Here is a 6,000-nt window from a genome sequence, read left to right on the forward strand (position 1 = left end):
GTAGCAAAAAAAAAGAAAAAAGAAAATGGAAAAAAAAAGGTTTGCTACGATGTCCGAAACAGTTTCTCCTTCGCCAGTGTGTTCCCAACACAAACGCCTGCGGTAATGTGAGCCTCGGCTTGATGGAGATCTGTCTAGGTAATCTAAGGCATTGTATTTTAAGACGGGCAATATTAAATCCTGTTGGTTATTGATTAGGCTAATCACCACAACCAAGAGAGGGAGGCGACTTGTGGCGTGTGTTTTTCATTGAGCCAAATCAGTCTGACTCACTTGCATTTCAAATCGTATCCTTTGACTGGCTTAACTGACACAAGGTAGGCTACTTATTATAACATAGCCTAGCCTACTTGTGTGGATGATATAGATACATTTTGTGAAATCTTGATAAAGGGAATTCTCTGTCTCCTCTGTCCTCTCCTCTACACGGTGCCGACATGATGGCTGCGCTGCAACCGTGCCACGGACTGTTTGTTGGCAACATGTGGCGCGCGGCCCCAACAGGATCGGCTAGGAGCGGAGGAGGTCGGCGCTCCACGGAGCGGAGGAAAATCCTGGCTCCAAAGCCGCTCAGACCCATTTGAAAAGTCGCTCGCTCACGCTCACGTCAAAAAACGGCCCGCTCCGCTCCCCGCGCCGCTCGCGCTCCACTCCGCTCGTATGCTCTGACATGGATAGGGGCATCGGTGGCGGAGATATGTGTAGGGGAAAAGTGTGACGTGACGTGATGGACAGACTGACAGACTGACAGACAGCCGGTGGAGGTTTTGAGAGTAACTGCGACCTGACAGTCACAATTATGAGTTGCTACAAGCTCTATTATGAGTGCCTGTTGACTACCACCTACCTCAGCAGGACCTCCGCTGCCTGGGAAGAAGTTGCCGTCGTCATAGCGATGCAGAGATATGTACAGCACTCTGGGATCGTTGTAGAAGGCTTCCTGGGTGCCGTTGCCATGGTGAACGTCCTGGACAGTGATGGGAAGTCAAATTAGAGGGCAAACAAGAGTGTAAAATCCTAACTCCCTAAAGGGGCAATACTTCTATCACTTAGACCAGGGGTCTTCAGGCCAAGGACCCCTTAGTTGAGAGAGAGAGAGAGAGAGATGAAGCAGGGACCCTCACAACCTGTTCATAGATTCCATATAGTTTCATCGTTTGACAGCACAATCATCAGTGTATTTTGGATTCATGTCAATTTGTGTTTTCAGATATTTAACCACCTTGAGACGTCATTAGCTAATAAACTTGACCTTTTACTGTCTGCTCTTTTTCCCCTCTACACCAAACCTCTTTACCAAGAATAGCAGATCTGTGAGCTTGTAGATCGGCTATTTTTGGCTACAGTTCTCAGAATGTGGACACTAGGGTTCAGGTTAAGGATTAGAAGATTTGGAGGACCCCCTGTTGTAACTCTGAAGACCCCCTAGGGGTCCCGGACCCCCTGTTGAAGACCCCTGACTTAGACTAGAGAATACTTGTGTTCTCATCTTTGGTGCTTACTATGGTGCTTCTCTTCTTCTATGTTGCTTCCCTGTCATCTATGGCAGTGGTTCTCAACCTGTGGGTCGGGACCCCCAGGGGGGTCCTCAAATTATTTTGGGGGGTCCCCGGATGATTAACCTAATGTGCAACATTGTTTTATCACTCAACAGTACACAAACCAACATAAAGTTTAATTGTATAGGGGTATCTGCACATTTCTGAAGTGACAATTTAAGGACTTTTTAATATCTCTAAAATGACCGAGTGTGATTTGAAACGACTACCATGGGTTTCCCAGCCATCTGTCGCTACCGCTCACGCCACATGATCCACGACGGAGGCGCGCCATCTCAGGCAACGATGAGCTTGAGCGGTAGCGAGCGAGTCTCCGTGCCGAGTGGTGCGAACGTCGCATGAGCCGACTCAGCGCCGTTACCGAGTTATGTGCCGTTATGGACAGAATGGTAAATATTGACTAGGGGACTGCTTCTGCGTGGATCAAAGATGACTGTACCGCGTTAGTATCCACGTTGTCAAAGATAACACAAAAATAATATGGGATGATAAGACGTAATAATCGCCGAGGATATCGGATGATAACGTCTGAAGCGGGTGGAACCACTGATCTATGGTGCTTCCCTGTCGTCAAGTAAAAACATACATGTACCATTTAGTTACGTGAATAACATAAAATAACCTGGAAATATCTGCAGGAAATGTTCAAAATAATGTTTGAAATGATTTCCTCAATGCAAGTGCACCATAATATGCCTGAAGTAGTCTGCTTTGAAACAATGACTCTGTGGAATCCTGTGGTAAGGGTCCAGCGGCTTCAGATAATTCTGTTGTGGTAAAAAAATAAAAATAAGAAAAAAAAAACATGCTTCTTCTTTGAAAAACATTTAACGACAAGAAGAAGAGAAACAGCACAATCACTGGACTGCACTTTTTAAAAGATGGCGAGGCCTCTTGACAGGAAGGGGATGAAGTTGCATGTAAACACAGGCGAGAAGTCAGTCACGGAATGTTTCTTTCTTTCTTTCTTTCCTTCTCCAAAACGGGCTACCTCCTCAGGCATACTGTACGCTTTGTGGAAATAATATGTCATGAAGATATTTCCACGTTATTTATCCTAGTAAGACAGCGAGAACGCTACGTATCGCTTCTTCAAAAGATTTGACAAAGAAGTCAGTGATAGTGTTTAAACCATTTAGACCGCTATTGAAAATTGCTATTTTTGAAAAATCGTCAACATTTGAATTTTGACCCGATTTTGACCACGATTCGCTAAGTGTCTTCTAAATCATTCTAAGGTGTTTTGAAAAACACACGTTTCAACGTCAGTGTTTCTCAAAATCTTTCATGTCAAGGACACCCAAAATCACATGCATTTGGCCACGGACCCCCATCCCAAAATATGTTGTTCTAACTTCTAGGGACCCCTACTCAGATACTTTGAGTTACAAATGTTCGCTTTAAAAAAATATATATTCAAAGACTTGCAAAAAAATCCGGATTTTTCAAAAATAGCAGATCTACAAGCTCGCAGCACGGCACTCGGTGCCGCGCTGTGAGCTTGTAGATCTACTATTTTTCAATTTGTTAAATCATTCAATAATTCTAGACCTAAATGGGTTAATATAGTGTCATGGCGGCGGAGGCATCTATCTATTCTGAGACACAGATCACGGTCCGTACAACATATGGGGACCAGAGCGGAACACCTGGCCGCTGATCAATATGCTCAAGCTGGTGTCCATGTAACTGAGGCTGTGTATGTTTATGAGTGTTTGGGGGCGCGTGCCCGTTGTTTGCCTGTGCTTTTCACCGCGTGGGCAGGGGCGTCACACCAAACTCTGGGCCCTGGGTGCTTTGACTATCGAAAAATAGCAGATATACAAGCTCACAGCGCGGCACCGAGTGCCGCACTGCAAGCTTGTAGATCTGCTATTTTTGAAAACATCGTGAAAATGTGTGCATTTTTCAAAAATATTTCAAATCCTTCTAAGGTTTTTTTTTGTTGAAAAACCTATGTTTCTATGTCAGTGGTGCCCAAACTTTTTCACGTGAAGGACCCCCAAAATGATATGTATTTGGCCATGGACCCCTCAAAATATTTAGTTCCAGGGACCCCCCCAGAAGCAAAATTTGAGTTACAAATGTTCGCTTAAAAAATACATATATTAAAAGATTTTCACACATTTTCACGACGTTTCAAAAAAATTGCAGATCTACAAGCTCGCAGGCGCTGTGAGCTTGTATATCTGCTATTTTTCAATAGCTAAAGTATAAAATCATTCCAGGCCCCTCCACCTTGGGCCCTAGTAACTCAGTCCCACTTTTCCCCACCCTTGTGACGCCCCTGCGCGCGGTTGTTTGTTTCACACGTGGAGACCAGTGACAACAGTCTCTAAAATGACAAATAGGAGCGCTACTGTGTGTTAGCTATTCGCCTTGCTCCTTCGGGCCCGCGTTTGCGAAAGCACATGTGATATCTCACGCGTTTGTGCGTAGCCTACATGTGCGTGTGTTTATTTCCGCTATGTGCATCATGTGCGGAGCAGCGGTGGTGGCGATGTGAAGGCTCCTTGCTCACCCAGTCCACGATGAGGATCTTGTTGACGTTGAGTTTCTGCTGGAGTTGCTTGGCGGCGATGGCCACAGAGTTGAAGAAACAGAAACCCCTGTGGACAAAACAAACACATGTGTTCATCAGGACGCAGCTTCACCGCTGTGACCTAGGGCTGTGGCCAAACAAGTGCTCGCCAAACGCATTATTTATTGTATTGGGATCACACACAGGTACAGAATTACAAGTAATGAATCACAAATTGTGAAATAGTTTCTCGTGCATGGGTCTTCAACAGGGGGTCCTCAGAGTTACTACAGGGGGTCCTCCAAATCTTTGAGGGATAGAAACTTTTTTTCTCCTTTTTTATATTAACCACTTGAACCCTAGCGTCCATATTCTGAGAACTTTAGCCAAAAATAGCAGATCTACAAGCTCACAACGCCTCGCGCTCTTCGACAAAGAGCTTGGTGTAGAGGGGAAAAAGAGCAGACTAAGTACAGAGTGAAAGGTCAAGTTTAAGTATTGACGGTTCAAGTGGTTAAATATCTGAAAACACAAACTGACACAAATCCAAAATACACTGATGATTGTGCTGTCAAACAATGAAACTATAGGGATTCTATGATAAGGTTGTGGGGGTCCCTGCTTCATCTCTCTCTCTCTCTCAACTAAGGGGTCCTTGGCCTGAAAACGTTGAAGACCCCTGTAGTGCATTCACGTCTTTCCCCCTGATCTTTTCCTCCAATTTAGTAATTACGATTATGCCAATTCCCAATTTTCACCACCCTAACAAAAGGTCCAACCCTGCCAACCCCCACAGAAGGTCAAAGGGTGGGAGAAGACAAACGTGACAAAATCTATTCATCTTAAAATAAATAAATACAGTACATTACAGAAAACGTGAGTAACTTATTTAACAAAATTACTTAAATAAGGTAACTAGAACTCAGTAGGAACGTGATCTGCCCTAGTGGTCAGAAGACGGATAACAATAATGCAATTTGTGGAAAGACTTACCATAAGGCCATAATTAAAGGAGTAGTTCACCCACAAAATGACTTTTTTTTCCTATTGATTACTCATGCCATAGAGACTTGAGTTCAATAATATATTTTTGTATTTTTCGCATTGGTAAGACAAAAATGTGATTATAGTAAATTTACCCCCATTGATTCCGGATGGGGACCCAAATGCATGGCACTGGATGGGGAAACCATCAGGGTAAGTTTACTATAATCACATTTTTAGGAATGTGACAAAAAAGTCTCCATGGCGTGAGTAATCAATAGAAAAAAAGTAATTTTGGGGATGAACTACTCCTTTAAGTGTTAAAATGATGGTTAAGTTAAAGGAGCTATAGTTAACTTTTTCATTGTAGGGCCGACACTTTGTTTACATCCTAGTCTATAGACTAGAATGTAAACAAAGTGTCGGTCTGACAATGGCCAAAATGATTATTTTATCATTATTTTACGCTTTTTGTGGTCATTTTTGAATAGAAACACATATATGAAGCTTATTTCTTTTTTTTATATTTTCGAAACATAATTCTGGAAATTGTTTAAAATGTTTTATCTAGCAGTTAAAAACACAGCAGAACAAATACTTCTCCAGTTGTAAATAGCACATATTGGATTTTTCTTCACTAAACTGATTATTTGATTACAAAAATAATTATGATTCAATTAATTTTGTCTCTCGATTAATCAATTATTTCATTAATCATTTCACTCCTTACCATCGTGACTGTATGCATTCAGTAGTCTTTGATATACAGTTGCATACTGTATTATGCGGGGGCTTTACTTACTATTATATGTGGTACAACTATTGACAATAGTGACTCTATGAACTTAAAAGGGGGGATTTCCCACCATAAATTGGATGTAATGTGAACTGACATGTGTAAACATTTGACAAAATATAGTATGAATTCAGAACATT

The 6,000-nt window shown here is 42.4% G+C and overlaps 1 pseudogene across 1 annotated transcript in view; it reads right to left on the reverse strand.

Moving 5' to 3' along the window:
- Nucleotides 1–6,000, reverse strand: part of LOC308286351 (histone deacetylase 7-like) — a 62,664-nt pseudogene that overhangs the window by 22,197 nt on the left and 34,467 nt on the right. Inside the window, exons 17-18 of the transcript XR_013963349.1 lie at nucleotides 4,081–4,168; nucleotides 848–967 (exon numbers count right to left, since the gene is read on the reverse strand). The product of XR_013963349.1 is annotated as a histone deacetylase 7-like (transcript). The remainder of the gene's footprint in view (nucleotides 1–847; nucleotides 968–4,080; nucleotides 4,169–6,000) is intronic.

The sequence above is a fragment of the Nannobrachium achirus genome (assembly GCF_963921795.1).
Source record: "Nannobrachium achirus genome assembly, chromosome: 6".
Taxonomy (NCBI): Eukaryota; Metazoa; Chordata; class Actinopteri; order Myctophiformes; family Myctophidae; genus Nannobrachium; species Nannobrachium achirus.